Source organism: Dromaius novaehollandiae, chromosome Z (assembly GCF_036370855.1).
Source record: "Dromaius novaehollandiae isolate bDroNov1 chromosome Z, bDroNov1.hap1, whole genome shotgun sequence".
In the NCBI taxonomy this organism is placed as follows: domain Eukaryota; kingdom Metazoa; phylum Chordata; class Aves; order Casuariiformes; family Dromaiidae; genus Dromaius; species Dromaius novaehollandiae.
The window spans coordinates 6,968,256-6,985,425 of record NC_088132.1 but is presented as its reverse complement, the minus strand read 5'-3'; the positions used below and the strand labels follow the sequence as shown (position 1 = coordinate 6,985,425).

Genomic DNA, 17,170 nt, shown 5'->3' with positions numbered 1-17,170 from the left:
TTAAGAAACATCCATACTCCTCAAAGAGGCAAACAGAAGGTTTGTCTCACAGCCTGTGCAATTTCCTTTGCTCACATGGGTCTGGATACATGTTCTTCAAAGACAGATCTCAATATCCAGAAGGAATTCCACCCTGAATAGGATTCTGTCCTGCAGTAATAGGGCTGCTCAAGTAGGGCATGGTGCAGAACTGATGTCTGTCTTTCGAAGGACATTAGATGTAAGGAATGATTTCGCAACCAATGAATCACAAAATAAACTACCTGATAAAGCTAGTATCAACTACATTAAGATTCAAACATGCTATGTAACTGATATAGTATGATAATCTACCGAATGCACACAGACATCTCTGACTTTATTCTCACACTGATAATTCTTAATGTCCTTAAAGCTTATTTGATAGCAGTGCCTAGAAAACTAGCATTCAATGTTCCCATCTTGAAAAAAATCATAACAAGATGAAAACGTAGAGACCTCTGGTCAATGCCCAAAGTGTATTCTCTGTTACATAGTTGGCCAGTGAAACATACATTAAAAAAAAAAAAAAAGAGAGAGAGAAAGCAAGAAAGAGAGAGATAAATTCGGTATGCCTTAGCTCAAGAAATACTAGTATCAACAATGCGCTAACTAGTTAGCATATTCTGTACTTGAGAGGCACTTGGAAAAATTGACACTGTTACATTCTTTGGCAGTTCCAATGCAAGATATCCAATAAATTCTAGTGGACATTGCAAGGAGAAGCTTTGTATTTGATACAGAGCTCTAGAGACATAAATATAGAAAAAGTATATGTACTATTGTAGGTTTTGGACTAAAAAACAACAAAAACATTCCTTTGGATATAGTTTTTCTGAATTTTATTAAACAAAGCAATAAGGAAATAAATAAATCATCACTTTAAAAGCAAAAAACTTGCAAATTACACTGACAGGTGCTTTCACACCTCAAGGGGGACAATGCAACTGGATATGAAGATGTTAAAAGAGAATTTCACTGCCATAATGAAATACCAAAAATAAATTTTGTCCAAAAGAATAATTAAGAATATAAAATACGATTTGCCTATGCTAGCAACACAAATCTTTAGATCTTAATAAGCAAATACAAAAAAAGATGAAGAAAACAAGCATTTGGGATTCAAAAAAATGAAAAAAGTTCTTCATGAATAACATGATTTTTATTTCAAATTGAGAGGGGGGGAAAAAACTGCCTTTTCTTTTCCCTTCATCCCCAAATATCCTCTTGAAGTACAGTAGCAATAACAAAATCAGAAAGGAAATTTTTCTACTATTTTTTCTTTTCTCTTTTCTTTCCTCTGCTGTTTAGCACACAAACTTGCAGCCAGAATGAAATGTTTTGGATTTCATTCGCTGTGAAGAATTAAGGCAACTGAGATGGATCCTCTCCCCAGCCATCTCCACATGAACTCTGTGTGCATAAACTACCAAGTAGACATACACTGTTTCATACTACATTGACAGTACAACAGCGTCATTTAAAAAATAATCCCCAGAAGAAGGACAGTAAAAAGAAAAAAACTTGCTACTCTGTGTGTGTATAGGTAGGGGTATGACTGGATAAATGGGAAAGCACTTTACAATACAAAGAAAGTACAGCTTGCTCTAAAATCGGCAATGACATTAATTATGACTGAAAGGAAAAATAATTTAGCCACAAAAAGCACAGAAAAGTAAGTGCTAGCACATGATTGCTGTTAAAAGATATAGAAAGTTTACACACATCTGCACCTATAGCAGTCATGGCAAATCAGAACAAGGCCCTATAAGTGAAATAGGAGCCCGTCCCTCTGCACCCCCCCGCCCCGGCTTATCGGTGGGCTACAGAATCCATCTCTAGCTGTTTCTTTCCTCCCACCTCCACGCTCTTCTTCGGTTTTAAAGCAAGTAATCTTAGACTGTGGCCAGAGGCTGCTCCCCCCGATTCCCTCCATCCCCCCACTCGTGTAAACAACAGGCCAAGGAAGATGCATACCCACCACATCCACGCGATCGTCCTGGAGACGCCACAAGCGCGCTTCGGCCCCTACCACGGCCAGACCTCTCTGGCTCCTCGCTCCGCACCGCCGCGAGGCCCCCTCCCCGCCCGGCCGACACCCCCATCCCCGCTCTCCCACCCCACGACGCGCTCTCCGCCCAGCCGCAGAGTACACCCAGAGACAGCGGAGGCTGGCGAGGGGGGAGGCAGCAGAGGAGAGGAGGGAAGGAGAGGGGGAGACGGGGGGTGAAAGCAAGCAGCCGGCAGGGAGACCCACGCTCCTCTCGCTACACCTCCATCAGCGGTGCAGCCCAACGGAGCAGCCCCAGCCCGGATGCTGCAAGGAGGGGGGAGGCAGAGGTTGGGGGGTAGGGAGAGAGGAGGGAGGGCAGCCGGGCACCCAACGAGCATATTCACCTGGGCTGTGGAGGGCTGTGGTGGTGTTGCTGCTGTTGTTGTTGCTGCTGGTGGCTGTTGTTGTTGTTGTTGTTGTTGTGGGTGATGATGAGGAAGGGGGTGAGGATGGGGGTGAGGAGCAGCAGGAGGAGGAGGAGGAGCAGGAGAGGAGCGGTTGTTGTTGATGGGTAACAGTCGCCAGGACTACGGTGACTATGGCGCTTGATTCACAAGGCAACGGTTGCTATAACTCACAAAAGGGAGAGAGCGAGCGAGAGAGGAGGAGGCGGCGGCCCAGCCGGAAAGGCCCGGAAGAGGCGGCGCCTCCCTGACTGACGGCGCCGCGGGCCCGCCAGGCGGCGGGGTGGGGCGCGGCGCGGCGCGGCAGCGGGGGCCGCGGCCGAGCCACCCCTGTGGGGCCACTGCGGCGCCCACGGCCGGGCCGCGCGGGGGTCGCCGGCCCTTCGCCCCTCCGCGCCGCCGGCTGCCCGCCGCGGCAGCGCGGGGCCGCAGCGCAGCGCAGCGGGGCGGGGGAGGCGGGCGACGCGGCGCGACGAAGGCGACCCGGTAACGGCCACTAACGGCCGCGCCGGGCCCCGCCGCGCGGGAGGCGTGGCCAGCGGGCAGCCGTCTGGGCCGGGCCCGCGGCCGCGCTGACGCCACATCCGGCGGCGGGGAGGCGGGGGAGGGCCCGGGCCCCCGGCGGCGGGGGCGCCCGTCGTGGGGGTCGCGCTGCCGCGGGCTCCGGGCGGCGCGGCAGTCCCGCCCGGCGCTCGCCCTAACGCCGCCCTCCCCGCGCCGCCGCTTTCCTTGGGGAAATGGCTGTGAGGAGCCGCCGGGGGGCAGAGGGGGCGGCCGGCCGCCGCCATTTTGAGGCGGGCGAGACGATGGCGCCGGCTCCGCCGCGCAGCCCCGCGGCCCCTGCGGGCAGGCCGGGCGCTTCCCGCGGGCGCGTGGGGCTGCGGTCCGGGGCGGCAGCTCCCCGTGGCCCGCTAGGCTTCACCCGCCGCCTCGCTGGCGGTTCCCATCCCGGCTCGGGCCGGCTTAGGCCCCGCGCCGGTGCGTGGCTGTGGGAGGCCACCGCTTCCCCCCGTTAAAATGTCCCTGTGCTTCTTGTAGGTGTGCGTGTTTGGGGAACGGGCGGCGTGGCGCCCTGCGTGGTGCCCGGGCGGTGTGCTCTGCGCGTGTCATGGCCACGGTGATCCCGTGGGTCCCAGTGCATCCCTACTTGCAGGTCCTTTCTGACCTGTAAAAGGTCTGCACAACTCCGTATATACACCAGCTCTTGCTCTCCCTGTAGCCGGTAACGCTTCCCTGTATTTGTAGACTATGTAATTTCCTCATGAGCACTTCATACATGCTGCCTTTGTATTATTTACACGTGGTTTGGCAATCATGACTGTTTTTATATATATACCTGTATGCATAAGCACCTGACAATCACCTCACATAGGTTACAATTAACTTCATTACACCTGTGGTTACAGGTACCGATTGAAATTATTCTTTCATATGACAGAAGAATTTGCAACCCATCAATAGATTTGCTGCAATTTTCAGACCTTATGTAATCTTCATCAGAGCCATAACAACTACTTAAAAATGCTGAAATCTAAGTACATAAAAACAAAACCTCCGTGATTGTCAGAGCTTTAAGTGTGTAACAGAATAATCTTGAATTAGTAAAATGATGCATTTTTCTAGGTGAAGGTACTTTCTTCTGTAAAACTAATCCTGAGATGTTGAACTAATAACTGCACCACTAGGATCTTGTATTTCACTGGGTCTGTAGGTGATGGAAGAACTCAAACTCATTCATCTGCAGTAGTAACTTTGTCAATCAGAAACATTAAGATAAGAGACAACCATAAACAGTCTAACTGACTAAACTAATAATGGATAGTAATTAATTTAATCAGTTGGTTCATTTGAAGGCAAAGTCTATTTTGATAAACACCTTTCATCCTGTGTGTCCAGCAGATAGAAATAGTTCTATTTAGCTGATAGTACATCAGAAGTATTGAGGACTTAGATATTACTCACTGAATTCTAAGTTTCACCTGAATAGGATATTTCTCAAGATTGGACACCAAATATTTATCCTAATAAAACCGTTGTCAGAGAAGTGTCTCTCTAATTCTGTGTTAATGCTGTAGCAACCTTCATATCATCCATGATGGTTAAGAAAGTGTTGACCCCAAAGTTTACTCTTTTTGATACTGTACTGTCTTTTTGTTCTGACAGTTACCATTTGCATGCTTATTTGCTTGGCAAGATGAACAGGGTGAGCTGTGGTAAGTGCCATGAAGTTGAGGGATGAAAGGACTGGGTTATTGATTTGTCTTCTCAAATCAGGGAGCTTTATGTGCCTCTATTCTTTGAAGGAACAAATCAAACCTATTTCAAGCCTTGGCAGAAATTTAAAGTACATGCATATATATATATATATATATATATATATATATATATATAAGCTTCTCTCCTTGACACAATTCATTTGCAGAATGTTTTAAAAACATTTTCAGTCTATAATTACACGATCACCTGCTATATGAGACAGAGAGTATTAGCTGCCTTTGTTACAGGGAAATTATTAAATCTCTTCAATGATTTGACCTTTTCTTCTATGAAATTAATTTGAAGAGACACTTGAATCAGCCAGGTTCTGATAGGAACTTCAAATTATTTTGCTTCATTTCATATGTATGTATGTATATATATATTCATGTATTTTTCCCTCAAAATGAAGCTTTAAAAGTTAAATCATTATCAAAGAAGACAGGTCTCAAGTTAATTTTTGAAGAAATTATCCTTTTTTTTTTCCTGAACTATGCAACAGTTACTCATTGCTAAATAATCAATAAAAGCATTAAATCACTTCATATAACTCTTGCACCTCCTGGCAGTACTAAATGATCTGCCAAATAGGAATATGAAAAAGCTGTTGATTAAAAGCAGTCTTATTGTTAAAAGCCTTGTGTTTTATGTTTAGATGCAAAATATTTTTGTATGTCTCAGAATAATCCTATGCCGCCTTATGTGGACAGGGAGTAATCAAAACACGATCAAAAATTTTCAGTGAACAAAAACAGGGTTGAACAGAAGTCACTAATGTACTTTTGAAAAGTATCACTTTTGTTGTTGTTGTCAATCAAAATTTTAAATAGCTCAGAAAAAGAATTGGATTTATATGAAGGAATTTAAACTGATATTTCTCATTTAATGGAGGATAATAGAAGAAAGGCTAGTCTGGAATTTTTTTTCTGATAATTTGTAATGCCTTCTGGTTTTGATCTTGAATAGAAGTCTTTACGTTTTCCTATACTTGGAAAGTACATTTCCAAAATGTAGAAGCTTACCAAGCTTTGAAATTTCTTACAAGGTTGTAATTACCTTATCTACTATCTTATACAAGATAGCCATTTTTTGTTAAGTCCACTGTATAGAATGCATTAAATAGCCTTTCCAAAAGGTTTTCAGTCACCTGGTCTTTCATTTGTAGCCTATCTGAAATGTACCGTAAGACATTCCTATCAGCCAGGTTCTACAGAATCCAAAATAATTAATACCTATATATCTTACCAAACAGTATAAGGATAATACAAGATGTTAAAACGAAGTGTGTAAGAGCAAACTGGTGCATCTGGTCTTGTATTATTGGCCCAGTCGGTGTAAGTAAGTGCTTAGAGAAGTGCAAAAACAAACACATGGATTTCACTTAAGGATTTTCCCAGCCTATGACCATTTTCAGCTAAAGGATTTTCTGAACCCCATGTGATTCATTTTTCTGATAATTGAATTTCTTCCAGGAACTTGTCCAGTTTTCCCCTGAACTCATGTAAAATTTTTGCTTCCACAACATATTTTGGCAAGAAGCGCCAGCAGTCTCCCAGCTGTTACATGAAGAGCAAGTCCTGTTGTTTTCTCTGAACTGTCATCCCACTGGCTTCTCTGATAGTCCCTTGTTTGGATTTACAGTGGACAGTCAGTACCAGTCCATCTTTCCAGGCTGTGTATGATTTTGTACATCTCTTTCATATTCTGAAAGTCATCTTTGTTTCAGGCCCCTTAAAATCACTCTACATAAAAAAGCCATCCCCTTTACTGACCCCTTAATCCGATTAAATCAATCCACCCCAGTCAATGACAAGGATAAAGTAATTAATTCTTTACCCATTGTAATACGACAGCTGGTGAGGAATTGTCACTACCTGCTTTCTGGTCTCCTGTGGAGTTAGTGTGAATTTTTACCTTCACCAACCTGCAGCTGGACTTTGTAACTACATTGAAGACCAGGGAGCATTGCCATTTCTAGAAGAAAGCTAGAAACTGAAGTAGTAAATGAATGTTTTTTGTGAGGGTTCCACAAAATACTCTTTGTGAGAACTGTATTACCTACTTCCTGAGTGACATTTTTATAGATAAATTAAAAAATCTAATAGCTTCTTTAATGCAACTATCCACCCTCAAGAACATATGCCTAGTAAATCTTAATTTAAATTTAGTATATATGTGTAAACAATTTTAAACAGAATTATCCACTTGTTTACATAGGTTCAGTTTCTTTGTTGAAGTCAAACGGGGATACTTTATCACTAGACTACAGTAGATAGTCTAGGGTCTTCTGGTAGGCTTGGCATTTGCAAACAACAGCCTGTGTTTGTGATTTAATGCTTTGTATATAGAGTCAGTTGGCCAAACATATACGACATCCTGAAAAAAAACAAACTTGCAGTGGGAGTGTGATATATGATCAAGGGCCTTGTGGCCTGCTTTTGGCATAAATATGTGCAGTTTTTGCATGACACTTTTTCCCCCCATTTCAGTGAGCCAAACAAAACATTTCTTCAAGCATCTTATGTGTATTTTCATTCCTTTCTTAATTTTTACACTCAAGTCTGTCAAACTCAAAACCTGTTACATGCTAAAGCTTAAAGATGGTTGCTTTTTTTGCCTTTTTTTTTTTTTTTTTTTTTTGGTAGCACTGAACATTGCAGACATGTAAAAAGATTTGCAAGCATGCAGACCCTTCTGCACAGACAGCTCTCCATTAACTTAAGTGGGGATCCTGAGCTTGTTTTCACTGCAGCTCCTTGGTGGCTTGGTGCCCAGCAAGGTGGGCAGGGGTTTGATGGTGAAGAAGAGGAGGAGGAGAAGGCCCTGGCTGTGTCTGTCAGCGGAGGCTGCAGAGCTGCAAAAAGGTGATGGACAGCAGGCGGACCAGCACAGGGGAGCCCTGGGCACCATTTCCTTGCCACAGCAACTAGAAAAGGCCAAAGGCCAAAAAACGAAGCCAAAATGAAAGCGAGCACTCAAGAAACGTGGTTCAGAGCCCCCTCAGAGGAGGGAGTACAGGCAGAAGAAAATCTGTGTCTTGTCCACTTTTCAGGTTAAACCCCTTCCTTTTTTTTTTTTTTTCCTTCCAATTGTTATTCACATCTCCTCAAAGCATGCGATTTATAAAATGCAAGACTGCTGACCCCAATTTCACATGATTTTGTATCAAAACTTCATTTTCTTTTACAAGGATAAATAATTTTATGGTATTATATTCTCTTAAAAACACTTTTGTATATTTGTTAGTTTTATTCAAAAAATACATTTTCTTACTTCCCTTCAATTTAATGCAGCAACTTACTTAAAGGAGAGGCTAAAGAAGAATTTTTTTCAAAATCTGAGAGATTTGAAAATATTAAATATTATAGGTTTATGGTGCAGGCATTCTGTTTTGATTTTTTCCCTCTATACAGATGTATCAATAAGGATAGGTTTCTGGCATAAAAAAGTGAGATTTCGACATTTGATTCATGAAGATCTTATGGAAAGAGTAATAAAAAGCATGAGAGGTAAAGAAAATAGTCATTTAAAAGCCTTTGAATTCAGTATGGTGACTGAGTCATTAACAGAAATAATTAAATTATTGCAATAAGTAAATGGTGTGTTTAGAAATCTGTTAAAACATTGGTTATAGAAATGTTTTTGTAGCTGAAGATACACAATCTTAAATATAGGCTTCTCATTGTAATGTGATTTTATTCTTTACCTAGAAAAAATACCTTCTTAAGAAAGAACCCTCATTTGAAGGAAGGATTAAATAAAAAGTGGTGCTAATATGAATATAAAGATTGTATATAAAATACTGATTCTTGGCAAAAGATTCCTCACGATGTTAAGGATTTTATGTGCCTGCCTTCTGAGTAAGAACAAAACATCTTTTCATTTAACACTTTGTGGTATCAAACATAGAAAAGTAGAAAAATTAAATAAATCAGAACTCTGTAATTGCAATAATTTTAGAAAATAACCCTCTGAAAACTTAAACTTTATTATGTTATTAGAGTTGTTACTTTCTAGATGTAAGCTTCAGTCTCTGTTGCTCCTTGCTGAGACCAGGCTGACAGCAGCACAGGACATCAGCACAGCCCCAGTTCTCTTTTTCCCGTGACTGCACTGTGCCCATCCCCTGTTTCTTACTCTGGTCCCAGTCCCAAAATCACAGAACTGCTGAGGCTGGCAGGCACCTCTGGAGATCATCTAGTCCAACCCCCCTGCTCAAGGCAGAGTCACCGAGAGCCAGCTACCCAGGACCACATGCAGTCAGGTTTTCAGTATCTCCAGGGATGGAGACTCCACAACCCCTCTGGGCAACCTGTTCCAGTGTTCAACCACCCCCACAGGAAAAAAAGTGCTTCCTTGTGTTCAGATGGAGTTCCTTGAGTTTCCATCTATGCCCACTGCCTCTTGTCCTGTCCCTGGGAACCAGAGAAAAGAGCCTGGCTCCACCTTCTTTACACCCTCCCACCAGGTATTTATAAGCACTGACAAGATCCCCCAGAGCCTCCTCTTCTCCAGCCTAAACAGTCCCAGCTCTCTCAGCCTCTCCTCCTATAGGATGCCCTTTATATGACAGAGCAGCAGAAATACATGGAGGTCTGCCTGGGGACAGACGATGAGACAGTCGAGAACTGATGGGTGAGGGTTAGAGGGCAGACCAATGTGGGGCCAATGCTGTGGGCGTCTGCTAGGACTGTCTGACTGGTCAGAAGAAATACACGAGTCCCTCTTTAGACAACTAGAGGAAGCCTCACATTCACAGGACCTGATCCTCATGGGGGACTTGAATGACCATGATACCTGCTGGAGGGACAACATAGAAGGGCACAAGCAATGCAGGAGTGTTCTGGAGTGCATTCGTGACAACTTCCTAACACAGATGACTGAGGAGCTGACAAGGGGAGATGGTCTGCTGGACCCAGCTGTTATAAACGAGGAAGAACTGGTGTAAGATGTGAAGGTTGGGGGCAGCCTCAGCTCCATCATGAAATGGTGGAGTTCAGGACTCTGCAAAGAGGGAGCAGGGCAAAAAACAGAGCCACAGCTCTGGACCTCCTCACTTTCCCAGCTTGTCCTTCCTGAAGAGTCTGTATCCAACCATGGCAGCACTTCAATCATGAGAGCTATCCCACCACATCTCCACAATCCGTAAATCTAGGGCCCTAATCACTTTTCAGTATTAAGTAACTGACATTTTCAAGATGGCTGAAGTATTTTCTTAATCTGTTGTGAATCACAAAATCCTACTGCATTTGAGTCCACAGAGTATGCTTCCAAAGATATTAAATGTGTGATACTTATAAGAATGCAGTCTTACTTTCCATCACTTTTAAAAACAAGGGTATATTTTCTCAATTTAGACATCTATTCTGCAGAATTTCATATTAGGTTTTTGATGCGCGCATTTTAAAATGACCATGATTAAGTGCATGTATCACAAATAAGAAGTTATTTCAAGTATGGTGGCGTGTTTTATCTTTTATTTTTGGCAAGATGTAGGGGGAACAGTAAGATCTACATTGTGCAAGTTGCTCACTGCCAACTACAGTGTCTGTTCAAATACAATGTTATCATCCAAAGAAAAACAAATATAGTCTTTGAAGACAAGAGAGCAGAAGCATTAAGAAGTGTTCAGATTTTCCCAATATCCCACTGAGCCAACGGAAGAACACAAAGTTTGAATCTTCGTGTTCTGCACCACAGTCGAACTATTTGCCTTCCTCTGTAACTGGATAATCCTTACACAAGTTTATAAGGCCCTCATTTAAAAGCAGGCATTTCATAGCAGACAAAGGTCTTCCCTGAGCTTTCTGATATCAAGCATCAGACACTGTTACTATCTCTATATCCTTTCACAGAGTACGTCCTACAAGTCATGTTCAGTGGCTGCAAGGAGACAAGACTTAGCTGTAACTTCAGCACGTAGTCAGAAAGCCTGTCTGTCTTACAGGTGTGTACATTCACACTTTCACCAGCAAAGGGAAGGCAGGTGGCTGAAAATGTGGGTAGCTCTTATCTAGGTAATGGAAAGTGTGTGTTGGGGGGAGCCTGTGGGAGGGGAGTGAGATTTTTGGTGCACAAAGCAACATGAACATTGCAATAGCTGGTATGCAACTTCTGTCAAAAGCAGAAGCTGGAGCCCTGAGCTGGACATCAGGGGATGCCCACGGAGCTTGTGAGAAGGATGGCATTTCTGCTTCGCCTGGGCTAGGGTCCTGTTTCAATCCCTCCTGCCTGGTGCTTCAGCTCCAGAGCTGCTCACCCACCGCCCAGCACACTGCCCCAAAATGGGACGAGGTCGCCGCGAGGCTGAGACCCGTGCCACCGTCGGGGTGCTTGGTGCACCACGAGCAGCGTGTGCACTCGCGCCTTCCTGCCAGTTGAAGCCAAAAGGTGGATGAGCAGCACCACGAGGCGCTTGGCTGATCCCCACCTGCTAACTGGGTATTTGGGTATTGGATATTCTGGGTATTCACTGGATACTTGAGAGCAAAGTCCTGGGAAAGGGAGAAGAGGAAATATGAGATACCAGCTTCCTGCAAATAAGAATGAAGGGGAACATCCTGAATGAAATCCCAGAAGCAAACGTAAAGAAACTGGTTGTCTTGTTGATGGCAGGTCTAATGATTTTTAGTGGTGAGGATAAGCAGAATATTTTGTAGTATACTTCCAGCATAATAAAAGAAGAAAATAATGTAGCTTGCTACATGTAACAAGTTTTTACACACTGTAAACTTGTTCCACCTTGCCTCTGTTATATGCTACTTTTCCGCTCACGTCACCCCTAGTTACAGGATGCTGCAGTTGCACGTTGCCCTGAAGGGAAAAAACAGAGAAAGACTTTCTGGAGGTTTACAAAGCTTTTATTTGAGGGGTGGAGGAAGAGTGCCCCACCACCCCCACTCACACCTTGTGTCACTAAAGGCTGTGCCATAATACCTGAACTAGGCAGGCAGCTCCAAGTTCCAAATTAAAGTTTAATTCTGGCATTTCCAGAATTATGAACATAACTTTACAAATTTATTATTCTTTGAACAGATTTTTCATATATGTAATTTTCAGAAGGATGAGAATTAGACCTAATTCTGTTGTCATCTATATTCATAAACCCATTGGCTTACTTTGACTTTTAGTATGCAGAGATATGGTTATAAGTACTTCTCTGTTTATATGCAAAGCTAAAGAGCCCAGAAACTGTTTTCCAGCAAAGTTAGTTTACATTTTATGTGCTTTCTCAGTAGGCGAGGGAAATACTTAATAATGAGATTATAGAATGTTCTACTGTAAAAGGATATATTAAAGTTGTTATGTACCATCTTATAAACAGAATTTATCATGTTTTCAATATTAAAATATTTTCTTTTTACAAGTCCCCACACAATAACACTTCATTTGTGATTTTTCCCCCTTCTTACTGTCTTTTTTTCTTTCTCCTTTATTTTAGGGAGTGGGGGGATTTGTTGGAGAGCTCAGGATTATTCCTCTTCTACCCACTTTGGCAGAAAATAAATTTTTTCAATATTTTTGATTTTTCTATTGTAATGTATGATGCAAAATCTATGCTATTCTGTTGGATTCTTCCATCTATATATATATTACATTTTCCTTGTCTGGGTTCAAATAGATTTAATCAAAATGTAAAATGTAATATCACTGGTGTTGGCCTTTTTGATTAAGTCTCTAGGCTTTATTCCTGGAAATCTATGAAATCATTAGTTTACTTAGCACCTTGGTTAATTTCAAAGTATTATCTTTTCCCCGTACATGAAATAAATTTCAGTTTATACTAATAATTAAAGTACGGCTCTATCTGAAAAATGACTACATAATACGGCACTTTTTTATTAAATAAGGAATCTGTGCGTACAGACAAGGTATGGATTGGGAGGGGAATGGGGGGGCTGAACTATGGAAATCTGGTAAGTAAGAGAGGGGAAGAACTTAATGAGACAGGATGAAAAAGTAACCTTAATAGAAACGCACAAGTACTGTGGGAGTTCCAGACCTTTTACCGGAAGAGATTCACCTTTTGCCCTCAAGACCCTGGAGACTGTTGCTCCAGAAGAGAAAAGGACTACAGGGAGAGCCCGAGGTCTTGCGGTATTTGTTTGTTTTTGTGCTTGGAGAGGAAGCACACGGCTTGGGGCCAGCTCTGGGTGCGTTGGGCCGCTGCAGGAGGCAGCGTGCCAGGCGCTGGCTTTCTCCAGTGCCCCGTGGCCTTCTGTCCTGCCTGGCAGGTTTTCGTGCCTTCTTCGGAGACTGTTTAACACTGGCAACTAAGCATGACTGAGAACAGTGGTAGGAGGCAGAGGCTGGGTGGCATTTAAGAGCTATCAAAAATAATTAAGAGCAGGAGAGGAAAGTGGCAGTGCAGGGCCAGGGAGCAGCAGTGGCTTTAACGCATGATACTGCAGGTAGCCTGAATATTCTTCCTCCGTAGAGAGTGTTTGGGTGAATAAATCTCTACAGACAGTGACTGCAGCCTGGCACACCACTCCTGTTCTAAAGAGTAGTTGTTGGGACGGTAAAGGGAGAACAGGGGAGCCAGCTCCCAACTGTTTCTTGAAGCCTCTCCAGGGGGCTCTAACATCTTCCCGAGGTCATTTTGAGATTTGAGAGTGGATTTTCAAACATGAGAAAATTGGAGTTCTTAAATCAGTCCAAAGCAAACTACATGTAAAAATATGGAGCTTTCTGGACCAGGCTTCTGCAGCTTCTGTAGCTTTGGTCATGGAAAACTGCACTTAATTACACAGGTGGTTTCTCCCAGTCCTGTTTCTAAGTATTGAAAAGGCTTTTCTTCCTGAAAACTCATGTCGCAGCTTTCCTGTGCAGGTTAAGAAAAGAAATAATGTATTTGATGTTCAGATATTCCAAAACACTTTCATAAATCCATGCACCTAGCAACTATGTCTAATATACAAGGACTAATTGTTCAGCAATTGTAGTGCTGAACACTCACTATGGCTGAAACAGGAGGGAAGGTGTGAGGAAGCATTTTATAGTTATCCTACTTGCAATTTGGCCAAAGTGCCAGAAATAGCTTTGTGCAAAGAGCCTCCAAGAACATAAATGACATGTCATCAACAACTATCAACAACTATTTACATTGGACAAAAAAGTATTGGTATGGTATCCAGCATCACAGGATCAGCACCACCAAATGACAGAGTAGGGGACACGTCAACAAGTAGGCTGACAGTAGTCTCCAGCCTCAGAAAATGGATTAACTTCACAATATGCTGTGCAGATACAGCATTGATGCCAAAACAGGCCTGAAATTCTCTGTCCAGAGGAAACCCTTCAGCTGCCTTGTGTGCAGCAACAACCGTTCAGTCCATCTCTGACTGATGTAATTCTACACTCTTGAAAAATAAGATTGGTACTTAGCATTGTGCAACCTATTAAAAGAGTTTAGGAATATTTTTCCCCCTAGGATTTTATTTTGTTATTATTATTATTATTTTGAATGGGATGCGAGCTCCTAAGTGGATGAGATATTAGCATTTCTGCAAGTCCTGTGGAATCCAGCCTCTATACAGAGACTCTCCCCTTTCCCCCACCAGGAAGAAATGAGGGGAAGCTCAGTCCTTACCCTTCCCATTTGGTGAGCCCAGCAGCCACGAGGCACCAGTCGCCTGGTGGGTCCCTGGGTGTGTGCCAGCCTGCCAGTCCCCTACTTGCCCCTATTTTAGGGGAGACAGTGGCAAAAAATAGTATTGCCAACCTGTCCAGGTGAAAATAGCTAGGGCACCTCTCTGTGTGGGGAAGGCTGTGGGAGTATTTCGAGTGGAAAGCAGGAGGTCATGGGAAGAAATGGAGAATGCTGCAGCAGGAGTGTGTGCAGAGTCACTGGTGCAATGAAGGGCAATCGAGGTTTTTTTGCTAGAGAATGCTTGAGAGATCACTAGCAAAAATCTGTAGGAAACTAGGCTTCATTAATTCTCATGCTGCTAGAACAATTTTATCTATTTTTACTTTTGGAAAGCTAATGTGAGAAGAAATATTTAGTGGCATGGCAGTGTATCACCATGTTTTCTTACATGTTAACCAGCCAGAAGGTGTCTACTACAGGAGAAGATTAATTTAGTAGCAATATTTCCATTCCCACAGGAGTAACAGCATGCCACCAACTGCAGAGGAAAAGTGAAATGAAGGAAACAGATGATAAGAAAATGCTTTTTCACATCTTTTATGCACTAATTGCCCCTATCATGCCATTCATGGGCACTGGTTTTGAAAAATAATATTGCCAATCTAGCCAAGTGAAAATAACTAGTCAGCACCTCCAAAAAAGATTGAGTTAGAAATCCTTGAGATCTTTAAAGAAGCTATGTTTGTGCTGCATCAATTTACTTTTGCAAGAATTGTCCCTGAGCCATTTTCTCCCCAAATGAAAGTAACTTTTAAGAGTCAACACCCAGCCCTAGATACATGTGTAATATTCCTATTGCTTGCTAAACCCTCTTAATCCCCGACCATTCTGGGATAAGAGACCTGCCTTTCCTCCCTCCTAAACACCTTAGTCTCTTGCAACATTTTACTTTGCTCTTGCTTCTAATACCTTTGCAGTCTTTCCTTCCTTGTGTTGCTATATGTCCTTTACCCACCTCCTATCTTTTCTTGAATCTCCCCATGTGCTTGTTCCGGTCCCTGATCCTCTCCCAGCTCTAGAACAGGAGCCGGTACTGGTATTTATGTGCTTCATCTCATCAAAACCAGAAAGCTGTAGCAAGCATATTAGGATCAACCCAACTTCAAAGTACACCTGTTTACTGCAAGTTCAAGAAATGTCACAAACTGCACAGGTTTAGCCCACAGAAGTCTCCATGTAAAAAGTCTCTGGCTCAGGCTAAGTGGTGTTTTCCTTTTAAGCTAGCAGCAATACTAGGACATGGTCCAAGCTCAAGGACTGCTAATATAATGCAGCAATTGAAGTTGGGACAGTTTTCCTTTCAGTTCATACATGTAACTTGCATCTTCTTTTGCGGTGTGGTTATTTTCAGCTGACCTATGCCAGCTTGTATAGCTTGATAAGAAAACAAGCACCAGGTGCTGAGAAATACGTAGAGACAGTGGCCATCTAGTTGACTCCAGCTCTACTGAGAAAAATGGTAATTGGTGGGCATTTGGGGAGGAAAAAAAGGAGACAGCAAAGCAGTAAACATTACTTGATAAATTCCAAAACTCACAGACCAAGACTTGTCGTTAATGTTAAAACAAATAAATGAACAGATGGAGGTTAACAGCTAGGATGTCCTGGGAAAAAGCTGCAATCTTTGTATGTTATAATAATAAAAGAAGTTTAAATCCACACCAGGGTGGAACTAAGAAACATTTAACCATTCCTCTTCAAGGAGGATTACACATATTGACAGAGGAATGATACAGATGTTAACATTTATGTCGGGTTTAGAAAAGCATTGAAATAGTTAAAATAGTTCAGAACAGAAAAAAATACCGGCAGTTTTCTCCATGGGAAAAGATAGCATAAATTTAGGTTGGAGGAAGCCCTGCCAGGGCTCACTAAGGTTTGAGTGGTTACCTCAGTACTTGATTTATGTTCTCTGTTATCAGCTGTAATGTGTGAAGTGGATGGCTCATCAGCTGAGCCTGCCCTGGGGCCTGGATGCTGCTTTAGTACTTGCTCTCTGTTGTTAACTTGTTTAAATGTCATTAGCTCCCCAGAAGTGAATTGGAGTTTTCTAATTATTGGAACAAAACCTACTATTATTATTTTTGTGGTAAGGCTAAATAAGCATGGCTCCTTCATAGCCCTTAAAAGTGTTCCATTAGCACTTAGGAAGATCTAAAAAAGCCAAATCGTGATCAAAAGGTAGGAGAAGGCACAGTCAGGTAAGGCATGGTCAGGTAAGAGTGGAATTATTGTCATTTTAGTTCCCTTCTAATATACAAATTTAATTAGATATTTGTTTACCTTAAATTCTAATTTTATTTTATTTTTTTTCCTCCTCTTGGGGCAATAGATGAGAGAGAGATTGATATAAAATCACTGATAGAATGAAGAAAGGGGGGAGAGAAGTAAAGGATCTTAGTGCAACGACAACAGTGAAAGCCCAGCACATTGGAGTTACGTGAATGACAGGTCCTCGTGGGTCTTTTCATTTTTCATCCTGTGGGATTGGGCTGAGGCCTCAGAGGTCAGCGTGGGAATGCGGAGCTGCAGTTTGCATCCTTTGGTGCTGGTTGGAGCTGGCCTGAGCGTTCAGGACAAGACAGCCGCCCTCAAGGGGTGGCCAAAAATGCGCCTGCAAGCTGCCCTCGCTGTGCTGTGAGACAGGAGCCCTCTAGCCCCAGCGCTCTGGGCTGCTCCCTGCAGCCCAAATCTCAACTTTTCCAAGTACTTCCTGGTTACATTTAATACTGAATTTACAGTACTAGAAAACTGGTGGTTACAGATGCAAAATTGGTAATGAAATAA

At 42.8% G+C, this 17,170-nt stretch overlaps 1 protein-coding gene across 2 annotated transcripts in view; it reads right to left on the bottom strand.

Moving 5' to 3' along the window:
• The window catches only part of RFX3 (regulatory factor X3), a 135,087-nt gene extending 132,066 nt beyond the window's left edge, over positions 1-3,021 (bottom strand). For both annotated transcript variants that reach the window (XM_064502685.1, XM_064502686.1), the window contains exon 1: positions 2,416-3,021. The gene's annotated coding sequence lies outside the window, so the exon portion shown is untranslated. The remainder of the gene's footprint in view (positions 1-2,415) is intronic.
• Positions 3,022-17,170: the final 14,149 nt, after the last annotated feature.